The 26,123-nt window shown below is 49.6% G+C and overlaps 1 protein-coding gene across 1 annotated transcript in view; it reads right to left on the bottom strand.

The window, feature by feature from the left end:
- Nucleotides 1-26,123, bottom strand: part of PREP (prolyl endopeptidase) — a 1,557,310-nt gene that overhangs the window by 1,070,796 nt on the left and 460,391 nt on the right. The window lies entirely within an intron of this gene.

The raw sequence follows: 26,123 nt of genomic DNA, 5'->3' as shown, positions 1-26,123 counted from the left end.
GTTTCTGAACTGTCTTTCTACTAGTAACCAATCACTGGTCTCTGGGTCATACTGCCCCCAGCCAATGACTGCCCTCTACCTAAACCCCTCCTCTGGCAGCAATCTACAAATTTGGTAGCATGTAAAATGACAGTAGGACCAAGAGAAGAGCTGCAGAGGGGTAGGAGGGAGGGTTTGCATGTGAATCCATGCCAGACCCATGCTGGAGAACAACAGCTACAGGTAAGTAACTTGTTCCTTCTCCAGCATGGGGTCTGGCATGGATTCACATGCTCATGAATACAAGAATACCTAGCAGTACACACATGCACAACCACAGGAGGTGGGGGGCACACCAGACCAGAACGCTGTGGTAGCAGCGATCGCTCTGGTTGAATGGGCTCTAGGACGGCCGGGCAACAGTCGGTTTGCCAACCGGTGACAGTGTATGATGCAGCCGGAGAGCCATTTGGAAATGGAAGCCTTCCAGAGGGCCTTCCCTTGGTTTACAGGTTCAAAGTTTACAAACAGCTGTGATGTCTTCCGAAGACTCTTCGTGCGGTCCACGTAGAACTTCAGCGCTCTAGCCACATCCAGCGAGTGCAAAGTCCTCTCAGCCGGCAATGAAGTAGAGGGGGAGAAAACAGGTAACACCAAGGGCTCGTTGAGATGGAAGTCTGACGGCACCTTGGGCATGAAGGAGGGGTGCGTCTTCAGCACTACCCTCGTCTCGTGGAATGTCAGGGATGGAGGTTTACAGGAGAGGGCCTGGATGTCTCCCACTCGTTGTGCGGAGGTGATGGCCACAAGAAACGCTGTCTTCCACAACAGGAACTTCAACGGTGCCGAATGCAGGGGCTCGAATGGCAGCCCCATGAGCCTGGTCAGCACCACCTTGAGCTCCCACACCGGGGCCGGAGCCTTCACCGGCGGGAACAATCGGAACAGTCCTTTCATGAACTCCTTCACCAGGCGATGAGACCACAGAGATGACCGCCCCGGAGTTCTGGTGTAGCGGGAGATAGCCGCCAGATGGATCTTGATGGAGGCATGTGCCAGCCCCGCCTTGGCCAGCGATAGCAAGTACCGCAGCACTTGAGGGGCCGTAATCCGCAGAGGGATAATCTTCTGTGCACGGCACGAGACAGAGAACCTCTTCCATTTGTTTCCATAGCACTTGAGAGTCGAGGACGCCCTGGCCTTTGCAAGCACCTCCTTGCAATGCGCTGGGATATCGTACCCTCCGAACTCTAGTGCTGCAGGAGCCAGGGCTGCAGGTTCAGCGATCCTGGGTCGTGATGGAGGATGGCACCTCCTTCCCTGGCGAGAAGATCCGGTAGTTTGACTGGGGGGGACGCTGACATGTCCAGAAGGTCCGGGAACCATATCTGCCTCGGCAACGCCGGTGCAACGAGGATCCTCCTGCACCGGGACCATCTGAGTTGACTGATGAGTCTCAGCAGCAACGGCAACGGGGGGAACGCATACAGGATCAGGCCGTCCCAGGGGAATGAGAAGGCATCGCCCATTCTCCCCGGCTTTGGAAACCTGCTGGCGAACCTCCGGCACTTGGTGTCTTTCCAGGGAGGTGTCCGTCATCACCGTTTCCTGATGTGCAGGGGTCTGGAAGTCCATGTCTGCCGCTAGATGCGCGCAGGTGCCCCACCACTGGATCGCTTGGAGGAAAGTCTCGTTGAGTGAGATCCTGTCTTCGAAGCTGCCCACCGCTTGCATCCAACGGGCGTCGAGGAACTCCTGCAGTGGACGCATCCGCAACCTGCATAGGCGCACAAGGTAGATGCACAAGGACATCATGCCGAGTAGGGACTTGATGGACCGCACCCTGGCCAAATCCATGGTCAACAGCTGTTGTACTTTGCCCAAGATGGCTTTCGTCCTTTCTTCCAACGGCGAAGCCAATCGCGCCACTGTGTCGAGCGTGGTTCCCAGGAACAGGGTGTCTTGCAACGGTACCAAGTGGGATTTCGCGAAGTTGATTGAGAATGCCAGATCCGTGAGCAGTTGGACGGTCTTCGCTGTGTGATCGACAGCGAGTTCCCTTGACTTTGCTCGGATGAGCCAATCGTCCAGGTAGGGGTAGACGTGGATCCCCTGCAGGCGCAGCCGCGCTGCCACTGGTGCCAGGCACCTGATGATGACCCTGGGCACTGACTTCAACCCGAAAGGAAGGGCCTTGAACTGATAGTGTCACCCTTGGACCACGAATCGTAGGAACTTTCGATGTCCTTTGAGACTGGGGATGTGGAAGTAGGCATCCTCCAAGTCCAGCGACGATAGGAAGTCGCCTTCCTCCAGCTGTCCCAGCATGTGCATGAGGGTGATCATACAGAATTTCTGGGACTTGATGTATTTGTTTAGACTAAGGTCCAGGATGGGTCCCCAACCGCCGGTGTTCATTTGGACGAGGAAGTACCGCGAGTACACTCCGGAGCCTCTTTGGGACGAGTTCTATCACACCCTTTTTCAGCATTGCTCGTACCTCCAGAAGTAGCTGTGGGACGTGGTTTCCTTCCTGGCCACAGGTGGTAGACGGGAACAAATTCTTTGGAATTCCAGAGTGTACCCGTGGGCAGGGCGTCCAGCACCCAACCATCGGTGGAGATGGACTCCCACACGCTGACGAATTTCGCCAGCCGGCCTCCCACCGGGGTGCTTCGGTGGGGGCCCAATGCCGCGGCCGGTTCAATCCTGCTTCGCCGAGGCCTTGTCGCCTTGACGACGATGTCCTCCGGCCTTGCTGTAGCCTCTGAAGGCCTCCTGCGACGATGAACGGCCCGCTTGGAGGTACGACAAGGAACCGCCACCAAATCCTTTGGTGGCACCTTCAGACTTGCCTCTGGAGGTCCGAAAGGGTGGCCGTCGTTGATGGAGAGAACCCAAGGCCCGAGCCGTCTCGATTTCCGCCTTGATGGCCTGCAGTGACTCGTCCACTGCATTTGCCGAACAGGTTGTTCTCGTCGAAGGGCATGCCCAGTACCCTGGTCTGCATGTCCTGACGGAAATCGGTGGCCTTAAGCCAACCGTGCCGGCAAAGGCAAACGCTGTTGCCCATCTGGCGAAAGCCGGTGTCGGCGATGTCCGTGGCCACCGTGATGGCGAGGTCCGAAGCCACCTCGCCTTCTTGCAGGATTTCAAGGTCTTCTGCCCTCTTGTCGTCTGGGAGGCAATCCAGGAGGGGAGCGATCTTGAACCACAGCTCCCTGTCGTAGTGCGCCACGATTGCGAGGGCGTTGGCCACTTTGATGGTCGTCGCCGCCGCAGGGATGACTCTTCGCCCCATGGCGTCCAGCTTCTTCCCCTCGCCGTGTGGTGGGGAAGTGGAAGTTGATCCCGTTGCCCCAGCCAATTTCTTCTTGGCCGCTACAGAGACCACCGAATCCGGGGACGGCTGAGCTCTGAGGCACATCGGGGCGGAATCTGGGACCCGGTACTACTTCTCATACGGGTCCCTCTTCGCAGGCGCCGTGGATGTGTTCTTGAGTAGCGATAGTCCTTCGTCCCAGATGTCGTCTAACAACGGTACTGAGAGGACGGTCTTCCTCTTGGCCTCCCGTCGCTGGTAGAGGAAACCCTCCTTCTTCTGTTCTTCGGGACAAAGTTGAAATCATGGCGTGGAAAGAGCCAATTTCGTCGGGAGGGGAGGCCCGGGCAGAAGGTGATGGGAGATCCATCCCGTCGTCACCACCATCATCGTCGTTCGTACCCGTCGTCGCCGTCTCCGTTCCCGTCTCGTCCCTCGCTGGAGGGGAAGGAGGTGAGGGCTGGAAAGGAGGGGGAGGATGGATTCACCTCTGCTTGTTCGGTGGGCTTCCCGACGGTCCAGGCGCCGCTGGATAGTCCACTGGGGTTAAGGGCAATCTTGTCCTTATCTCCGTACAAAGGGCCTGGATAGCCATCAAGATTGCTCCCGAGTTGTCCTGTGGCATAGGCACCAGTTGCGACGGGAGCGACGGCTGGGGAGTAGGATCCTCCGGTTCCTCCACGATCCGCAGCTCCTCGTCGGCTCCACCGTCGCTTTCTACGTCCGCCTCGTCGGTATCCCTCCCGTAGGACCGGACTTCCTTGAACTTCTTGTCCAGGATCTTTGAAACGCCAGCCAGCTCCGCTTCAGAGGTGGTATCAGTGTCCGTTATGGCTACCGTGCCCACCCCCTCTTTCTCCTCCTGGGGTTTCACAGGGGTCTTATCGATAGGCTGAAAAGAGGATTCCCTCTGGGGTAGCAGGGAAATTCTAGGCCCGGAAGTCATCTTCACTGGGATAGCCTCCACAGGGTTCGTCAGGGCCGCCACAACTCCTTCGATTGAGGCCTTAGCTGGGTGAATCAGGGCCTTCGCGACATTGGGCACGCCAGAGGCCTTCACCTTGGGCGGAGGGTTGCTGCCTCGCTCCCCCTCGGCTGCCGCCGTCAGGATCGACCTGGGCTTCTCCCGAAGCTTAATCAGGTTCTCTGACTTCCTCTTCACCGAGCCAGATCGTTGGCCCGTGGTTGATGGCGTCGGTGACATCGCGCCCTGCCTAGCATCCAAGGAGCCCGAACCATCGGCGCTCCCGGTGCCCGCGGACTCGCGGTGCTTTGCCTATTGTTGGGCCCCCATTGCCGGAGCGCCCTCAAAGGTCTTAGAAGACCGCTCAGACTACTACTACTTCTCACCCGCTGCTGGGCTTTTCCCCTCCAGCCAGTTGGTGAGTCGGGTACGACGATCCTTCATTGTCCGCTCGGACATGTACTTGCAAAACGCACAGTCCTTCTCCGCGTGCGATTTGTCGTCATGAAGGCAGTAGAGGTACAGAGTGTGCTCATCTTCATCGAAGACATTCTGTAATCCACATTCGGGGAAGCTCCTGAACTGCTTGGATCCAGGTGTCGTGTTTCCTTTGTCCTGGGCCATGTCCACGCAGGGTAGGCCTCAAAGATCTTCCGGAATCCTCCAAGAAGTGAAAAACTCGACCAAAATTCGTCCTTGAGGGGCGTAGAAAATTCCCAAACGGGTCCGCGTTGATCGGAAGTAGAATCAGTGGAGCTTGAGGCTCGATTGACTGAAAAATGATGAGTAAACACATTAAAAGCTCGAGAGCTGTAGCACGAGGACTCCCAACACTTGAACGTGTGGGAAAAATCTGAAGATGGCTGCCAGAGGAGGGGCTTAGGTACAGGGCAGTCATTGGCTGGGGGCAGTACGACCCAGAGACCAGTGATTGGTTACTAGTAGAAAGACAGTTCAGAAACGAAACTGAAAATGATTTTTTCTTTACCAAGGATTCCTAGCATGACGACGGGAATATTCATGAGCATGTGAATCCATGCCAGACACCATGCTGGAGAAAGAAAGTTACAAACTAACATGTTTATTTGTGAATGCTGAAAGTTTGATTTTTATAGAAAAATTATGTTTCTTTTGAGCCTTTAAAAAAATGAAAGGCAAAATTCTAGCTATTCATATACTGAGCTATTTGAAAATGTTTTCAAATATGCAAAAATGTAACGTAATATATATTGACAAACTCAGATTATATTTTGATGAATGCAGGAATGGATGACTAGTGACAATGTTCTCAATGTCACTTGATGCAAGAAACATGATTTCAATTTTTATTATAAAGATGTACACACAAAAAAGACCATTGGGGCTTCAAGTTTAGGGATGATACCAGCACCCATTCCCTCATTCTTGAAGGAGGATCCCACGTCCCAACTGAAACAGGTCTTGTTGTAATAAAGCTTCTCTACAGCCAGGGTACCCCTAATGTCTAGTCTATCCCCACTATAGGGACGCCTAAAGGTCATAGACATATCTGTCTAACTCTCTCAGGGCCTTCCAAAGTGGCCAAGCAGGGTATTCCGTTGGACCTAGCACAACTGCTCTGGATGAAAGTCTCTCAACATTTTCCTCACACTGCTCTCCCTATGCCAGTCTCTTCTCTATCACCCACCTCTCTGTCTCCGTCTGGCTCTCTCCCTTCTCGCAACACTGTCTTAAGCTCTCATCTCCCTCCCCCACTCTTGCCTTTACTGTCCAGCTCACTGCGGATCTACCTCCTCTCCAACTCCTGGTCTTATCGTTTTCATCTACATTTGAGCCCTCATCAAAACACTACAGCCTCTACTCTCCTGCAGCCTCCTGCCTCCTACCTCTACTCTCCCTCCACCCTCCTCTCTCTCTTTCTCGCTCTCTCTCTCTCTCCCAATCCCAAACTCAACCACCCTCCTGCTCGTCCTCCAAAATTACCTTTAACCACTCACACACAGAGAAACAGCCCAATTGGTAACACCCTCTCAGTCCCAACATCTTACCTTTACCTGCTACACCCTCCTCTCTGGTCCCTTGGTTTCCCTCCATTGTCTATGACCTCACCCAAACACCCTTCATTGGAGACTGACTGATAGCTTTTTATAGCCATCCCCTTTCTGCCTAGAAGGTTCTCTATGCGCTCAATGGGCCACTGTGTCAGCTGTTCCCCGGGCCAGTCTCTGTTTAAGCTAAACCCAACTCCTCCTATTTCATCCCCTTCAGGGCCGGGTGTTCCCCTAGAAGTCTTCATTAGGGCCGTTAGCCCACCACCTTTCCAGTCTACAATGTCCACCATCCAGTTATGCGGTCACTGTATTTGTTTGCTCTCTGGTTCTCTCCTACATCAAGTAAATAACCCTTCAGGCAGAGATTGGGGGGTGTTCCTGGGACTCCCCTAATCCTGTGCAGTCCCCTGTCAGTTCCAGTTTTGCTGCTTACATGCATCCCTTCTGGGGTAGGTGTTGGGTCCCCTCATCCGGCTCCTGAGTTGGGAAGGTTTGTTAGCTCATTTCCATCAAGGCACATAGTCCATTCACCCTGTTCCAGGCTGAATCTTGTCCGGTGGGCCCAGGTGCATTGTGGCTCTTGTATTTTTACCCTGCAATGGGCTGCTTTCAGGGAACCACCTGAAAAATCAGATACCAGGCCAGGCCAGAGGTTGACTGGGAAAGAGGTACCATACTGGACTTGGATCCCTCACACTGCGTTCTGTTATAGGTCTGGCTCTGACACCACCATGTAAGGCCACCTACTCCAGGTTTAGAGTGGTCATGGTCCCATAAACAGGATTATATGCATGACCCTGTCACATATAGGTCAGTTGCCCACCTCAAAACTGCGAATACACACAAAAACGGGAGAGTATGAGGTAGTTTTGGAATAAAAATACAAATATTAGCATACACTAGCAGAAACATATGGTACTGTGCAGGTCTATAGTGAGTAAAATCAGGATTTCTCAACAGCACAATTAATATAGTCTTGCGAGTCTTGTCAAAAGCTGGACAAAAAACAAGTATAGTAGGTTTTCTAAGGGAGCATAACAAACCGGATCTGTGCATGTTTGGGAAGTAGTGGAACATTTGGCAGTAACAGACCTCAAGGGTAGAACAATCAATGCTCTAGTAATCAGGCAATGACCATACATGAATCTAGAACAGATTAGATCATTTTGAAAGTGGTTTGTTGTTATGAGCTCCTGGATGTGATTGTAAGATTTCATGATTTCTCAGTCTTCTATCTCATTAAGAGCACAATTCATTTAGCCCCCTATGCTTATATGCATCAATAGATCTATTATTAATGCACTTAGGATTGTTAAAAAGATGATGTCTTGCATTTATATGGGATATAAAATGGTTTTCATGGAAGCCACAGGACTGATAGATAATTACCCAAGATGATATAATGTGGTTAAAAATAGACAGTCAGAGTTGCTTTCTTGTTTCGCCATATTCTGACCAGAGTAGCATAGGTTCAAATGAGCAAATCGTCTTCAAGATGTGACACATTTATTTCATAATGTACTGCAAAATTAGGAACAAGGCACACAGATCAAGTATCTTCTTGAGAGGAAACTAAGGTGTCGGTAAACCCATTCATATATAATGAAAAAAGGTAAAGGGGCTAATACACACTCTTGTCCGACACCAGTACAATTGCCTTCCATACTAGATTGCACATACACAAATACCTTGGAATCATAGATAAATCATAAATCACACAATGTGGGGTTACAGTGGATACTGGAAAGAATGGAGTGAATGCAACATTTGCATACTGATTGCTGATGGGAGCCACCCCAAGCTTCTTCTGGCCACTGCTTAATGATCTGCAGTGGTACCCCCCCTTGTTCCCATCCCTCCATAATGAACGGAAGTATGAAAGGGAGGCTTGGCAAAAATAATGGTCAGTGCAACCATCATTCCACCATACGTGCATTACATAACTATCAAGAAAGGTCAATTGGTCAATGTCCTACTACTTACTCATGCAAAGGAGGGGCAACTTCTTTGCATGAGTAAGTATGTGAGTGAGTTGAAGGGGCCACGTTAAATGCAATGCTCCACACGTCTCTCCCATGGTAAAGATCAAAGTAGGCGGGTGACGTGGAGAGAAGGTTGACCTTTTGCACACCCCACCCTAAGGGGACCTTAATGCCAGGACAAAAAGCTTTTCCTTTTTTAGGGCATCTATATATGTCCTAAGGGCACTCAAAGTGTAACTGCCTTGCTGTTTGTAGAGGTGGTGTCATTAAGTGCACAACATGCATCCAAACTAGTGAACATTAACATAATTACCCTCCATGCATGTTTCTTTCAACAGGTGGGTGGTTGGAACTTGACCAATGATGCCCTTTCTCCACTGCATTTACAAGAGATTAGGGCAGGAATGCTAGTGAAAGAGTGTGGCAAGCTGCATTAAAAAAAAAAGCAGCACAGGACATACACAGGGCTTTTTTGAAATTTGAAATGAAATTAAATAATGGCAGATCAACCTCCAGACAATTTGTGGGGCTAATCCGCAAACATTTTCTTATGCTCACTGCACGACATACACATAGGGCCTCATTATAAGTCCGGCGGTAACCGTGCTGGTAAAACTGGCAGGTTTCCCCCAGATTTGTACATTTTACCGGTGCCTGGCTTGCCGGTAACACCAGGGAATTGTAACCCCGCCGGTCCGGGAAGTCAGGCGCCAGTAAAATGTTGTGCCCCATTCCCATGGAGTCCCATAGGACTCTATGGGAGTGAGGACCATGGAAGCACTGGCACCCCTAAAAACAGTGCAAGTGATTCCGTGAAAGTATGCCTACCGTTGCCGCTGTGCCTGGCAGGGTCAGCCCTGTCGGGCACAGCGGCTCCGGCATGCAGACTTGTACTTTGCCGGTCTGGAAACACTGGTGCCGGTAAGCTTTCCAGCACTGTTGTTTCCAGACCAGCAAAGTTCTAATGAGGCCCATAGACCTGTGTACTCTGGGTGGACACAGCCTACAGGTGCAGTACCCCCTGTCATATTTAGTTGGGATATGACAGCCAGGAGTACACCATGTCATATCAGAAGGGGGAGGGCCAAACCTTCCCCCTGCCATGGCCACCCTATTTAACAAAAGGCTCCATGGATCCGCCATGACCTTTTGTTGAGCACTGTAGCTGGTGGAAGCATTTGCATACTATTCAGAGTTAAATTCAAACTGACCCACATGGGGCCTGGCTGCAGAGGCTGACAAAGGAGACAGGAAATCCCAACACCCTTTCATATGCACTGTGTCAACATGATGCCAGATCCCGCCTTCAGTAACCGAATGCACCGCTGACTGTTACGCTGCAGTCGCAAAACCATCCGAGATGCCTCGACCAGTGCTTCAGAACTGCCGGCCAGCACTGAGACAACGATTCCTGACCCCGAGCCAACATGTAGGCCAGCCTGCAGCCATCTGCCCAGCTTCGCTCGCCGAACTGCTTGCCGCCTGATACCCGCAGCTGTCTTCCGTCCTGAACTCTGTTGCAGAAGCTGCAAAGCGCCCTGAAACCGACTCGGCCCTGCCGAGCAACAAGAATGCCTCCAAGCACAAGGTACACTATGGTTCTGTCCCCCTGGTCCTTTGACGAAAGCCCCAGTGACATTTTACGACCCATTGCTTCCTTCGTGCTGAAACCAAGTATCCTTCAACTGTTGCGATTATTTACTAAACCGACTACCCTCCTGTCAGTATCCAGAGTGCATTCCTTTTCCTTGTTTGAAACAGTCTGTCCTCTGCATTCCTTTACAGGGTGGGTTGTATTTCGTAGTATGCTAGACATATCTGTTGAGATAATAAAGTAGATATACGATTCCAACCTTCGCTGGACATTCCCTTTTATCATTGTGTAATAATTGTATTTTCGCTGTGTTGCAACTGACCAAGGATCCATGACCTTTTCGGAGAGAAGCCTGCCGTTCCGTCCACATTACCAAAATTGTACAAGGAGGTCTATCATTTGCTTGTGTTCCCACGCTGTTCGAATCACTTCTGGTGTACTAGAGGTGTGGGGTTGATTAATGGTTTAGAAACAGACACTCATCCCTGGACCACTGGTGCCTCGGATGTTGATTCATCACAGTGTCCACACAGGGAATCGTTAAAGTAACGTGTTCTGGGAAGAACATACAATTAGATTATTACTTGTTGGAGTGTAACTTCCCCTTTAAGGAGTAACTACAAAAGCATTTTAAGTAATATGAAATTGGGTAGTGAAAAATTGATGGAATACTAGAAATAACAGAATACTGGTTGAAACAGACAAAGTTACATTTTCAACTATGAGTTTTATGAGAACGGGAAGAATGTGGAAGATGAGAAATTGGTTTGAGTTGGATACTGTCAAGAAGACAAGAATACTTTAGAGATGGACAGCAGAGCACTGCTAAAAATGTAAGCAATGTAATGTCAACTTAAAACATAAGGTTCAAAAAGAAGTTGGATACCTCGAAGAAAATGTGTTCACACAAGACACAAAAATAAAGGGTGCTCATAATCAGCAGACACATCAGCACACTAATCAGGGCAAGGGAGACCAGAAAGATTAAGTAAAATGAGGGGAACAAATTGCCTGGTTGACACAGGGCTCAAGGGAAGCTTGTACCGTTTCAAGTGACTGTTCAATACAGAGGAAAGTAAGGATAAAAGCACCGAAGAAAAAGCATGATATCCAACTGATGCTATCATTTGAAGAGTAGGGTGATCCACAGTGTGAAAGCAGCAGAGAGAACCAATTGCATCACTGCAGGAACATTTCCAAATGAATTAAGCAAATAGTATAAATTGAACAACAGTGTCTGCGGAGTGGCCTGAATGAATAACTAAATGGAACGGAGATAGATGATGTTGCGTATCAAGGTCTTCTACAAATATAGTAAGCTCAAGGAGCTTTGCTGAAATAGAGCAAAATTCAATCGCATTTCAACAAAAAAGGAAATACTCCAAAAGATAAATATCTATGCACACATGTTCCGGCAACAGGGTAGAGAGAACTTGCTTAAAACACTGCAGAAATGTGTACTTTGTAGGCAAAAACAGTACCGAAAATAATGTAATATAGGAAGGAACGCAAAAGGAAATGCTCCTATAATGCAAACGAAGTGTAACAGTCAGTGAAAGCAAATCTGCACTTATGGTAAAGTTGGACACACAATTGAACAAGCACTTTTTCAGCACTGCACGAAAACCTTGCAACAAAAGCAATACACAGCCAACTGTACATTCTTTGGAAGGGAGGGAGAGAGGTGGACAAAGTTACTTGTGACTCCCATTCACTTACTTTGATTTGTTTGGCGAAATACCATGTAGTGGTTTTTTTTAAAGGAGGAGGTTGCCTACAGCCCCCTATCCACCCCGCACCTACAACCTTCAGTGAGGCCACTTAGTGATTCCTACGATAAGGTAAGCTCTCCTCTGGGTTTATGTGCACAGTTCAAGTATCACTATGTGCACTCCCCGCATAACAGAGAATGTGCATCTTTACATTACCTGCCTGCCTGCATTCCAAACACGGATGCCCCTTGACTTGGGCAAACATGTGTATGCGCACTCAGCGCCATTACACGCTGTATTTCCTTCACTCTCCATAATGGCCACCCTCATCCTTGGCACCGGAGTGCCTCTGAGGGCTGCACAAGTTGCCATGGTGCCACAGCAAGCATGAAGCACCCGATTGGCTGCCTACTTCTTTCCTGGCCAATCGCAAGCTGGTAGGCGAGGAAAGCTGGCCCCCAGCAAAGGCCCACACGAAAGGCCCCTGTCTTAGCCTGTCTGAGCATGGCAGAGCAGTGCTCCGCAGAAACCTTTAACTCAATCTGGAATCATTGATGAAGCCATGGAAGCTCCAAACGCTTGGTAAGCTGTCATTAACCAGCCACCTACCACCATGTACAGTTGTCTCTAATCATCGTCAGTTGACTGTACACCGCAACTAACAACAAGACTATGTATTGCCTTCCTAAGATGCCTGGTCTGAAAGAATCAAAAAAACAAAAATGTCTTTAGATGTGTTCACCCGCTGCAGCCTTTCCGCTTTGTGCCTTAAGTGTACCCTGTTTGCAAAATCAAATCTACATGCTTTTCACCTGCTGCAGCCATGCCGCTTTGTGCCTTAAGATTGGCCTGTTAGTATAACGAATTAAGATGTTTTTCAACTCTTCGCAGTCACGTTCGCTCCGTTCCTCAAGACCACCCCTCACGCTAGTGACATTCCTTATAGGCGTACTAATAGGCTTACTAACTTATTGTCTCCCACCCGCTCAGTCCTCACTGTAAGATAGCCGTACTTCTAATTACCGGAACCTTTGAGAGTAGGCCCAGCCACCCTGCACACTCATACCCACCTAACGCACATGCTTTCTACCGTAGCCTGCTGCAACATGAAAAGCGGCCTTGCCAGTCTGCGCAATCTTACCATTTGTACCTATATTCTCCCTGGCGTAGCCCCCTGCAACATGAGGAGAGGCTTTGCTAGTCTGCCTAATCTTACCAACTTGACCTACATGCTTCCCGGCATAGCCCCCTGTAACATGAGGTGAGGCTTAGCTAGCTGGAGTAATCTTACCTATCTGACCTAGACGTTGCCTGGAGTAGCCCCCTAAAACATGACGTGAGGCTTTGCCAGTCTGTGTAATCTTACCAACTTGACCCACATGCTGCCTGATGTAGCCCCCTGAAACCTAATATGAGGTTTTTTCAGCCGGTATACACACACCTTTTATTTATGTCTGTAACTGTATGTGCATTCTTGCACATTTGTACCTCTTTTCTGTTACTAGCTCCTAGATGCCTCAGGGTTCTGTGCGCTGAAATAAATGCTAAATAAATCAATTCAACAATAAAAGTGATGAAAATTGTGTTTGTGATAATTCGAACTCACAGACTAACTTGCATACCCACATGCTGCTTTCCGGCTCTTTGGGGCCAGCAGACCCTGCACAGTCTTCACCAAAGTTTAATCTGAATGACTCATTGAAAGAGTCATGACCAGCAGACAGAATGGACACCTGGCCGGTGCACGAGGAAGTGCCAAAGGCCATGCCCAGTAGTCACTGTGGGTATGTAAGTGTATATCATTAAAAAGCGTACACACACACACACACACACACACACACACACACACACACACACACACACACACACACACACACACACACACACACACACACACACACACACACACACACACACACACACACACACACACACACACACACACACACACACACACACACACACACACACACACACACACACACACACACACACACACACACACACACACACACACACACACACACACACACACACACACACACACACACACACACACACACACACACACACACACACACACACACACACACACACACACACACACACACACACACACACACACACACACACACACACACACACACACACACACACACACACACACACACACACACACACACACACACACACACACACACACACACACACACACACACACACACACACACACACACACACACACACACACACACACACACACACACACACACACACACACACACACACACACACACACACACACACACACACACACACACACACACACACACACACACACACACACACACACACACACACACACACACACACACACACACACACACACACACACACACACACACACACACACACACACACACACACACACACACACACACACACACACACACACACACACACACACACACACACACACACACACACACACACACACACACACACACACACACACACACACACACACACACACACACACACACACACACACACACACACACACACACACACACACACACACACACACACACACACACACACACACACACACACACACACACACACACACACACACACACACACACACACACACACACACACACACACACACACACACACGCCCCGCCCCACCCCCCACTTACTGTAATAAAAACTAACTCTGGACTCCTCCCTGAAATCCCTGTCAATGCAGTACAACCTAGTGAAGGTGTGCATGGACCTCCAAGGCGCAGCCCTCTAGATGTCCAGCAGGGGCACACCAGACAGGAACGCTGTCGCTGCATCGATCGCTCTGTTGGAGTAGGCTATCGGACGGCCGGCAGGGGTCGGTTTACCAACCGATGACAGTGTGTGATGCAGCCGAAGAGCTATCTTGAAGTGGAAGCCTTGGATAAGGCCTTCCCATAGTTCACAGGACCAAAGTTCACAAACGGTTGTGAAGTCTTCCGAAAACTCTATGTGCATGTCACATAGAACTTAAGGGCACGAGCAACGTCCAGCGAGTGCAAGGCCCTTTCAGCCGGTGACAAAGGCTTCGGGAAAAAAACAGTTAACAACAAAGGCTAGTTAAGGTGGAATTTCGTCAGAACCTTCGACATGAAAGAGGGGTGCGTACGCAGCACCACCCTCGATTCGTGGAAAGTCATGCATGGTTGCTTGCAGGATAGAGCCTGGATCTCTCCTATCCTCCTGGCAGAGGTGATGGCCACAAGGAAAGCCGTTTTCCACGATAGGAACTTGAGAAGGGCCTGATGTATAGGCTTGAAGGGAGCCCCCACGAGCCTTGTCAGAACCACGCTGAGTTCCCATGCCCTGGCAGGAGCCTTCATCAGCAGGAAAGATCGATAAAGTCCTTTGAGGAACTCCTTCATGAGATCAAAGTGAAGATCTTCCTGGAGATCTGGTGTATCAGGAGATAGCCGCAAGATTTACCTTGATAGAGGCATGCGCCAATCGGGCCTTGGCCAAGGATAGCAAGTATGGAAGGAACTTCAGGGCTGTCGCCCTCAGCGGGGTAATCTTCTGAGACCGGCACCAAGTAGCGAAAAGCTTCCACTTCTGAGCGTAGCACTTCAAAGTCGACAACGCCTTGGCCTTGGCGAGGACCTCCCTGCAGTTTGCAGGCAACTCATGTCCTCCAAACTCTAGGGCTGCAGGAGTCAAGCCCTCAGGTTCGGTGATCCTGGCGCGTGATGAAGGATTGCACCTCCTTCTCAGGTAAAAGATCTGGAACCACTGGGAGCTTGACTAGACGAGACGCTGACAGGCTGAGAAGGCCCGGATACCAAATCTGCATCAGCCACGCCGGGGTGAGGAGTATCATCTTGCATGGACACTGTCTGAGTGTGTTGATGACTCGTAGCAGGAGAATGCGTACAGGAACAGCCCTTCTCACAGGAAGGAGAATGCGTCCCCCAGGCTCCTCGGCTGGTGGAACCTGCAGGGAAACATCTGGCACTTGGAATTCCCGGCCACAAACAGATCTATCGGGGGCCTGCCCCACTTGACAAACAGGTGGTCCACCTGATCCTGATGAAGTTCCGACTGGTGGCAGGAGCGCAGTTCGCTGCTGATGGAGTCTGCGATGATGCTCTTGACTCCCGACAGGTGGAGAGGGACGAGGAACATCCCCTGTCCGACGGCCCAGCGCCACAAGTCTTGCGCTTCCTTGCAGAGCGCTGGGGATCGAGTGCCCCCCTGCTTCCTGATGTAAAACATGGTGGTGGTGTTGTCTGTGAAGATCCTCACCACCTTGCCTTTCAGAGACGAGTAGAATGACTTGAAGGCCCAGAATACTGACCGTAGCTCCAGGATGTTGATATGAAGAGCCTTCTCCTCCAGCAACCACAAACCCCTGGCGTGCAGATGTCCGGTGTGCGCCCCATCTCTCTAGGAAGGCGTCTGTGGTGACCATCTCCTGGTATGGCAGGCCCTGAAATCCTGTGCCTTGGGCGATGTTGGAGCAAACGCCCCACCATAATATTGACCGACGGAACTCATCGTTGAGAGAGATCTTGTCAGTCAAGCCTCTGGACACCTATATCCAGCGGTCGTCCAGGAATTCCTGAAGGGGTCGCCTTTGCAACCTGCAGAGCCGGGCGAGATAGCTGCAGAATCACGTCAAGCCCAATAATGACTTGATGGCCTGCACCGTGGCGGTCTTCGTCGACGACAGCCGTTGCACCTTCCCCAGAATGGCTGCTATCCTCTCCTACGAGGGCGATGCCAGGCAAGACACTGTATTGAGTCAGGTGCCTAGGAACAGAGCGTTCTGTGATGGCGTTAAGCAGGAGTTTGGATAGTTGACAGAGAATCCCAGATACGTAAGTAGACGGACGATCGCCTCTGCGTGTCCTTCGGCCTGCTCCCATGAGTGGGCACAAATCATCCAGTCGTCCAGGTACGGGTATGCCCTGCAAACGCTGAAGGGCCGCCACTGGTGGGTGCCAGGCATTTCGCGAACACTCTCAGGGCCAACTTCAAGCCGAAAGGTAGGGCCTTGAACTGGTAGTACTGTCCCTGCACTACGAAAAGTAGAAACCTTCGATTTTTCTTGTGAATGAGAACGTGGAAGTAGGCGTCCTACACGTCCAACAACGTCAAGAAGTTTCCTCTCTCCAGTTGGCCGAGCAGGTGCTGTAATGTGACCATCCTGAATTTTTGGGATTTTAGGTATTTGTTCAGACGTCGTAGGTCTAGGATGGGCCTCTAGCCCCCTGTCTTCATTCTGACCAGAAAGTATCTGGAATAGACTCCGGAGCCCCGGAATTGCTGGGGAACCTAGCTCTATCACCCCTTTTCGCAGCATGGCCCATACCTCTTCCAGGCGGCTGAGGGATGTGCTGCTCCTGGCGGGTAAGCGGAGGGATCAGCGGACACCTGAGTTGAAACTCCAGGGTGTGTCCTTGCGAGAGAGCGACCAGCACCCATCTGTCAGTGGTGATCTTTCGCCACTCGCTGACGAACCCTGTCAGCCGGCCTCCCACTGGGGTGCACGAGTGGGGGCCCGACATCCCAGCCCGTTCAGGCCTGCTTCGGAGCCGGCGTCCTGCCCTGCGGGCGACGCTGCCCTCTGCTACCGTAGACATGAGATCGGCCTCTGTAGGCTTCCTGAGTTGTGGATCTGGAAGGCTGACGGTACAATGAAAAACCTTTTTAAGACCTGCTTGACTTTCCCCTGGAGGAGCTATGATGACCTGGAGGGACTCGTCGACGACTTTCCCAAATAGGTTCTCTCCGTCAAAGGGCATGTCCAGCACCTTTGCTTGGACTGCCTGGTGGAAATTCACAGCCTTCATACAGCCTTCGCGACAAAGGCAGACATCATTCCCCATTTGCCGGAACCCTGTGTCAGCGACGTCCAATGCCACTGCGATGGCGTGAACAGACGCTACCTCCCCTTCCTGGAAGAGAGCTATTGCCTCCATCTTCTTATCGTCAGAGGGGAACTCCAGAATAGGCCCCAGCTTGTACCACAACTCCCTGTCATACCTGGCAAGGATCGCCAGTGAGTTGGCCGCCTTGATAGTGGACGCCGCAATGTAAATCACCTTCTTTCCCATGCAGTTCATCCTCTTCCCTTTGCTGTCCGTAGGGACTGAAGATGACAAAGCTGGGTTGGGCAACCGTTTTCACTGAATCCAGAGATGGCAGTGACCTCAGGCACTTGGGTGTCGAGTCCGGCACCCAGTATTCCTCCTCCAGCCTATCCCGTTTGGCTGGAACCGTGCAAGGGTTCTTCATGAGGGCAAGGCCCTCCTCCCAAACATCACCAGAAGGGGCACGGTCATGACCGTCTTCCTCTTGGCCTTGCACCTCTGGTACAATAAGCTTGTAGGGCCTGGAAATCATGGAGTGGAACGATCCCAACTCATCCGGTGGGGACACCCTATGTGGAGCATCCAAATGTGGAGATTTGCTGTCCGCTGCGATGATATCCTGGTCGTCGTCCATCATCGTCGTGGCCGTATCCATCCCACTACCCATTTCTGGGTCTGCTGGGGGAAAAGGGAGCCGGTGTGGTGGTGGAGGTTGAAATGGGGGTGTCGGATGATGCTTCCTCTTCTTTGACAGAGGCTGATCGGGGATCTGGGTTACCCCAGGTGCTGGAGGCAGAGGCATCCTCATCTGGATCTCTGACACCAAGGTGTGCAGGGTTGACAGAATATCCAAGGAAATGTCTCTCCGCTGCGAAGGTGGAATAGGGAAACTAGGCCCTGCACCGCCGTCCTCTTCAACATCCCTGTGGACGTGTCTAAGGGCTCCTGGTCTTCATCCTCCATGGCTTGGGTGACAGCCTGTGGGGGCTGCTTCGGGGCCTCCTCCCACCTCCCGTTTCCCCCACTCTAGGTTCTTGAACCGGAGCCTGAGCCGGTTTCCCCATTCTGGTGTGCCAATAGACTTGGCCAAAGTCACTGCAGGGGTGTCGCGCCTGGGATGTAGGGACACCTGAGTTGCAGGGGCTACCTTTTCAGGGTCAGCGCCCTTAGCTGTCGTGGCAGTAGAAGTCACCAACTCAGTCACTGACGAAGTCTTAGCCTTTTTCGATTGGGCCTGCTTGGGCTGTTCGGCCTTCTCCTCTGTCTGTGGCTTCTCTGATTTCTCACATAGTTTAGCCGGGGTTGATGATTTCCTCTTCGAAGAGGAGCTTGATTGCCGGCTGGCAGCGGAGGTAGAAGGTAATGTCGATCGCGCTGTATCAACCTTTGGACCCGCTTCTGCGGCGAACCCGGTGGACTCAGTAGGTCTTGGCCTTATCTTGGGCCATCACGGATGAGGCACCCTCAAAGGACTTAGAAGACCACTCCACGGACCGTCCGGTCCTGGGTGAGGCATGAGATTGCTAGGAGCATGGGTCAGAGGCCTTGGCGTTAAGCCACACAGCCAGTCTACTGTGCCTGTCCTTTGTCGGCTTTGCCGACATATCTCTCACTGAACTTCCTTTCGGTCCAGGTGCAGGCAAAAGAGGCATTTGCAGATGCTTGTCCTCCGCAAACACAGTCCGTAGCTTGCATTTGGTGCAGGGCCTGAAGAGGGACCTTTCCTCCTCCTCTGCCGCCATGGTCGGAGGACGCGAAGTAGGCACAATACTACAATAGTACAGTAGTACAATATTTGACGATCTTTGCCCTTGAGGGGCATTGACCTTCAGTGATAACGGGTCCCCGCTGTCGGCAGGAGCCGGCAAAGCAAAGAGCACACAGGCTTCTTTGAAACAAAAATAGAACTTTTTCCGTCAAAAACACGGGCAAATAGCTCAGAGAGCAAATGCGAGGACCCCAACACTGAAAAGTGCTGTAAAAATCTGAAAATGGCTGTCAGAGGAGGTGCTTAGGAGAGGACTGTCATTGGATGGGGGCAGTATGACCCAGAGGACAGTGATTGGTTTAAAGGAGAAATACAGTTTTAAAGTGAAAGTGAAACTGTTTTTTCTTTTACCAAGGATTCCCAGCCTGACGACAGGGAAAATTAATGAGCATGTGAATCCATGCCAGAGACCATACTGGAGAAGAAAAACTTAAACTCTAGGCGAATACGGTTGCAAAGAAAAACCTCAAAACCTAATAATTGAACGTGTTATTGTTCCTAATACAACCATAAGTCACCCATCACCATGCACCGATCATGACAACGCAATCACAAATGACACGACAATATACATAACCAGAGTCTGCAGCACAAGAGAAACAAAATAAGTCTAGAAAATCAAGCCCAAATGGACTGTAAACATTATTTTCAAGAACCGATGTTTCAAGACAATGAGCACAACGTGTGACAGGCAGCGCATGGTGGTGGCAGGGTGATGGTTGTTTTAGTAACCATACCTGGGGTTTTGGATGTTTTGCATGGCAACCAAAATGTCCTTTAACCACAGTTCTTGAGTGAATTAAGAATAGATGCATTGTAAAAATGGTGCTGTCGTTGTGTTCATGCACAAGCCAGTTAGACAGCATGAAAAACACATATTTGTATAAATTAAATATACTGCGCTCACATACATGAAAAAGGTGATGCTCAGGTGAGTCACATTGGCACTGTGGAAATGGATTCCATACATCAAGCCTGTTCGTGCTCAGAAATAAGCCAAGGGACGTGAAATTAAACTAAATTAAAAAATGGTAGGGGCAGAGACAGAATTAACAGAGTATCGGGTGGGTGTGACTATTTACCAAAGGGATTCCTAGGAGGTTTTCCTCCACTAACTTTAATGCATATTCGGATTCCAGTTTCATTAAAGCCACGCAGCCTAAATCTGCTAATTTAATTATTAATTAGCAACTTCAAATTCCGGATTCTCTCTACTTTATTAGAGCTAAGCAGTAAAACATGTATATACAACTAAACATCTAAGGCTCCACTAGGCTGGCCCACATGTTAACCTTTATGAAATAAGAACAGCCACTGAGGTGGCGGCTTTTGTGTATAGTTGGGAGGAAATATTAACCCAATGAGGCCCCCTGAGATGTCCTACAGCAATCACAGCACCATGATCCTTGTTTTCCAGAGTCTATTTGCGTAACAATGCCTCAGTGACGATTATGCATGAGAACTAAACACTGACTCCCTATTCTTTCATATAAGTTAAGAGACCTCATGACAGCCTTTCAAGGCCACGTCAAAGTTTCAAGCTAACAACAATGAATATGTATTAGAACATGTAATGAAATCCAGTGGACTATATTTGAATATTTTGGTCATTCTTAAAACCACACTGAATTTTCCTAAACGGTTGGTCGTGAAGCCCAGCCCAACTTCTACCCGTGTCTTCTTTACAGTACTAATCAGGGTCAATGGCTAAGTGGATCTGATTTAGTTAAGGAATTCCCAAAGTAATGTGGGATGTCAATCACGCCTGTTTGTATGACAACACGTTGTCCAGGCTCAGAGCAAATCCCCTGGTATGCAATACGCTTATGCAATTTAAGGGCAAAAGTGCTTACGATCATGTGAGACAAGATGTTTCGGATGCATGTCTTCTACATTCACTTTGTCAATTTTACCTTTCTTTTGTCTTGCACGCCTTATACAATTCAATTCGTCATTATGAGTGGAAACGCCTCTTCTTTTCAACGCATGTTCTTATGCTGATAAGAAGTAAAAACCCAGCAGTGGTAATAAAGAGGGTAGGAAAAACAAACCTTTAAGAAATACTGGGTGGTCGCCAAGTGGGCAGGAATTAAAGGATACAGCGTTCCTTTACTTTTCATGGAAATCGGCCATCATTCCCTTACTTAATGGGACCCGGAACACCGCCCCAGGACGACAGCCTTGGGCACCTTTGACATACTGTGGATTTGAACCTGGGCTCTGCTGATAACACTCCAATGTCATATTGTATCTGCGCTCTCTCGCAAGTGCTGCACTACGTTTGTTTATTTGTATAGACTGCTTGGGACATAACACCCGCTATCGGGTAACATTATCCCCACCAATAATATCGCCATATAGATGGTCGTGGTGTAAGGCCATAGGCGATATTATTAGTGGGAATCATTTATGAGTTTATGGGGCCAGGGGTTGCTGGGTTGTCCCCCGCTGCATTAAAAAACTATGGGGATTGCAGGGGTGCCCCCCGCAGGTTCCATGGCTTAATATTGCCACAAAAATATGGCGATATGTTTGTGGGGATATTAACACATGGAACCTAATGTCCGTTGTCGAGACGCTGTGAAGCTCTGCTCGGCAATGAACCCATTGTCACTCCTCTTCTTTTCAACCCATTTTCTTCCTCTACCCCAACCCTACCCTTAGAGCTAACCTGAACCATATCCACTGTTTTAAGCTTCCCTCTAACCCTATACTCCCCCACGCCAAACCCCTACACCTAACACTTTCCTTACCCCTTGTGAGGAAATCGACCATCCGCACGGTGGGTGTGCGCTTGCCTGGGCTTTTTTGAAATTGTAAATGAAATTGAATGATGTTAGATCAGCCTCCAGAAAATGTGTGGGGATAATCCCCACACATTTTCTTATGCTCACTGCACATCATACACATATACCTGTGTACTCAGGGACACAGCCTACAGGAGCAGTCCACCCTGTCATATTTAGTTGGGATATGACAGCCAGGATTACACAATGTCATCTCAGTGGGGGGAGGGCCAGACCTTACCCCTGCCATGGCAGGCTAATTTACTAACAAAAGGCTCCATGGACCCGCCCTGTCCTTTTGTTGAGCCCAGTAGCTGGTGACAGCATTCACATACTAGTCATTAATTAAAACAGGGCCAGATGGGGCCTGCCTGAAGAGGCTAACAAAGGAGACAGGAAACCCCAACACCCTTTCATATGCACCGTGTCAACCTGATGCCAGCTCCCGCCCTCACTATCGATTGACAATTAAATGTCATGTCTGGGACTGCGTGTTTACAGTAGTCATCCCTGCAGGGAGACCCCATCCAGAAAGTCTGGTCTCACCGAAGCTTCAAGGGAGACCTGCGGCTTTAATCAGGAATCACAGAGAGCTCCATTAACCAGAGGGACCCTTTGATCCACAAAAGGCCGGAAGATGGGTGGAACTTAGTATTACATGTTTTCACCCCTTCACCTTTTCTGTTGCAAAGCACTCTGGTTATGACCTCACGCATACAGGAGATTGTTGATGGGGACCCAGCATTGGTTCATTGAGGTAGGCTTAGCCTACACCAATCCCTGTGGTCCTTTTGGCCGATCATCTGAAGGCTTCACCAGAAGAAGTAAGAACTCATCATTGTACCCTGGCTCAAGGTACAGTCTGCCTTACATCTTCAGCCAGTGAAGGAAGGCCAGGAACTCCAATAGGGAAAAAAGATCCCTCCCCTAAACATTTCCCAGGGAACAGAGCGAGATACCGAATCCAGGCGACCCACCAGCAGCTACAGAACCGATACCCAACCAGCACACAGGGTGCCCTGCTAAGCTCTGCAGCAAGCTTCCTAGTTGGGAAGTGCCAGAGAGTCTCTGAGCCAAACCAAGAACAAGGCGGCTGCCTGCAACTCTCCCCTCAGCTTTCAGTACTCTTACTGGTAACCAAGGAGGTCAGCAGTGTGGAAGAGGGGGTTCAAAGAGGATAGAGGGATGCAGAGGTGGATTTGGAGGGATGGATTGAGAGGGGGAGCAGGACCAGTGAAATGCCTTTGATGGAAGTGGGGTCACTTTGTGAGGGCATGCAGAAGCAGAATGGGAGCAGGATACAATCTTTGTACCCCCGGAGGCCAAGGGCAGCAACACCAACAATTCCCTCCACCGCCAAAGTCCATGTCCATACCATACGAGATAGACCAAGCACATAGCTACCACCACGGTCCCCACAGGCGCAGCTGCCCACCCCGCCTGGCACCCCAGCACACGCAGCCCTGCTGAGCCAATCTTACGGTGGACCAATTCCCGAAGATGCCACTCCGAATGGGTCTGTGGCACCTTATCGGTGGATGAGTGTCATGGGAGGCAACCCTTTCACATCTCTGGGTACGAACATATATCCTGACTTGGACAACACACAGAAAGCTATTGCGTGCCCAGTCCTGTCCATGACTACTCACCCTGATGCGGAACCCTTGGTGGGTCCTGAGATAGGTAAACAATCTTTATGGTCGAAAGGGTGCCATTAAATCATGCATCTCTGAGGGAAACTTCCCACTATTAGGTGAAAATCTCGACACACAAGGCTTCTCTGGGGCTGTCGCTGCGGTTCCATACACACAAGAAGTCGCTATTAAAATAGGAGGAAAAGTGGTGTGTATGTGTGCCTTTAGTGTATTCAGAAACTTGCCCAGTAAATTTGCTGGGGCTTGACCGCCTGAGTAAGTTGAATATGACCATCTCCTTCACAGATCGGGGGATAGTGTGCACCATCCCAGGAATGTGTGCAATGAGAGCAACGGTGATGATACAGGCCAGAGGAGGGGAGGTGGTGGTTTGTGGCATCCCAGTTGACCCTGATATGTTTGTGTATGGGATCACAGTTTTACTTGATGCAGTGCCCCAAATTGGTACTGCATGTTTGCGGGTACCATCAGATTTCATCTTTGGGCCTGTTGTGACCCCAGAACATGTGGCAGGGACAATACTCTCACTGGAGTTGAAAGCTTGGTGGTGTCTGCAAAAAGAATGTTGTAATTGGAACAAATTCAGATGGGTGTGAGTGGCACACTGTATTGTGTATCGATACAACAGTACCCCTAAAAGAAGTTACAGAGTCAAAATTGTTTCAGGATCGGGTTGAGGATGGAGAAATAGTATTGGCTATTTGTATTCCTTGTGAGATCATGGTGCAATACCATAGGGTGCAGTGTTCCTTGATGGCCCTTATTGCCGCACCCTCTTTCACTGACAAAGATCTAGAGCAGGTCCCTGAGCGGTTATGGACAACCAACACCCACAATGTAGGACTTTTGCAGAGAGTGACACCCATAAGGATAACACTCATACCCGATGCAGTGTTACCTAGAGTGATCTAAATAATCGGAAGATGGAATACGAGACACCATTACCGCGCTTCTAGATCCCTTGAAAGTTCAGTGATGCCAATATTATATTTGCCAAAAATTGCAATTCTATGCACTTCAAAATATTCACAGAAGATGACCAAGTGTTTAAGGGTTTCTACTTGTGCACAACAGCCACAGAAGGGACAAGCTCCCCATACCACACCTTGAATATGGGGATTGCAATGTTGGATCCTTTTGTTGGTGGAGAATTGGTCCAGTTGGAATCGTAAATAAAGGTTCCGAGCCCCATTACAAGGAAAGTGAATAAGATAAGACTGCTGCAGCACTCTTTTGGTAATGAACAATGCTGCCTCCTTGTAGCTATTATATGTGACTAAGGTTTCAACAGTATGACACCAGTCACATTCGTAGAGTTTCTTTTTTTCATACACTGGCCTTAGGCAAAGGTCATCAACATTTGAGTTGATAGATTTTAACAGGTTTTTCAGTTTGTCATGATACATCAAAATTGATGCAGGATTATCTTCTTTTATCATGATGGCAATGTCCTCATATAAAGAATTGATTGGGGGAGAGATCGTTTCAGCAAAATTATTTAGAAGTTTCCCCTTATATCTATCCGAAAGTGAGGAATTCCCCAATTCGTGACGCAATATTGCGTTGGTAGTGTAGGGGAGGACTGGCCGCGAGGCCCTCCTCACCTGCAGCCTTCTCCCCAGGTGAGGACCATGACTCGGTGGCCGTCCCCTCATGCCACCCGGGCCCAGGTGGAGGAGGGGTCACCCGCCGACGACATTGCCCACACATATCCGTTCCCTGCATATACCCAAATTCAGTTAGGCCTAGAAGCCATCTTGTTTAGCAAACATGGCGTGAGTTCAGCACACTGTAACGAGGCCCCCACCTTTGGAGGACCTTTCATGCATCTCTGCCGCCGCAGTAGCCCTGGTAGATCCGCTGCGAGCGCGTTCCCATGAGAAAGTCGGATATGAGCTAACCCGAGATGCTAACACTGTAACATTATTCTCATCCACAATGTAATATCGCACCCTGCATGACCTGGTCCGCGAGGCCGGGGTGACGGGAAAAAAGCTGAAGCATCACTATCTGAAGAAAGTAGAAAATAATTCAAGTATTGGTATTAACGAACTACCTCGGTTTAAACAGATCATGTAAACTGTGAATTAACCATAAAGATGTAACGTTACACGATACCACCCTAGGTCTGGACTAGTGCTGCTACAACCACAGAGAAAGATGTCGACCAAATGTATAGCCTTTACTTACTCATATATGTTTTCTTAATCACCTAAAGCAGCGAGCATCAATTTCTGTAGGCCATAACCTAGAACGACCTCGTGTAATGTTTAATGTACATAAAATAATCACATCATGTAGTAAATATAATGTTAGGTAACGAAAAGGTACTCGGACCGACTGTATTAAAGAAATGTGTAACGAAATGGAAATATATATGTGTGTTTAAATAACATCAAAATAAGGCGGAACGTTATAAAAGTTCTGCATTTAAAAGTTAGCAACGCACGAG

Source organism: Ambystoma mexicanum, chromosome 4p, assembly GCF_040938575.1.
Source record: "Ambystoma mexicanum isolate Mex_15411 chromosome 4p, UKY_AmexF1_1, whole genome shotgun sequence".
NCBI lineage: Eukaryota > Metazoa > Chordata > Amphibia > Caudata > Ambystomatidae > Ambystoma > Ambystoma mexicanum.
This window is presented reverse-complemented; position numbering and strand designations above follow the sequence as displayed.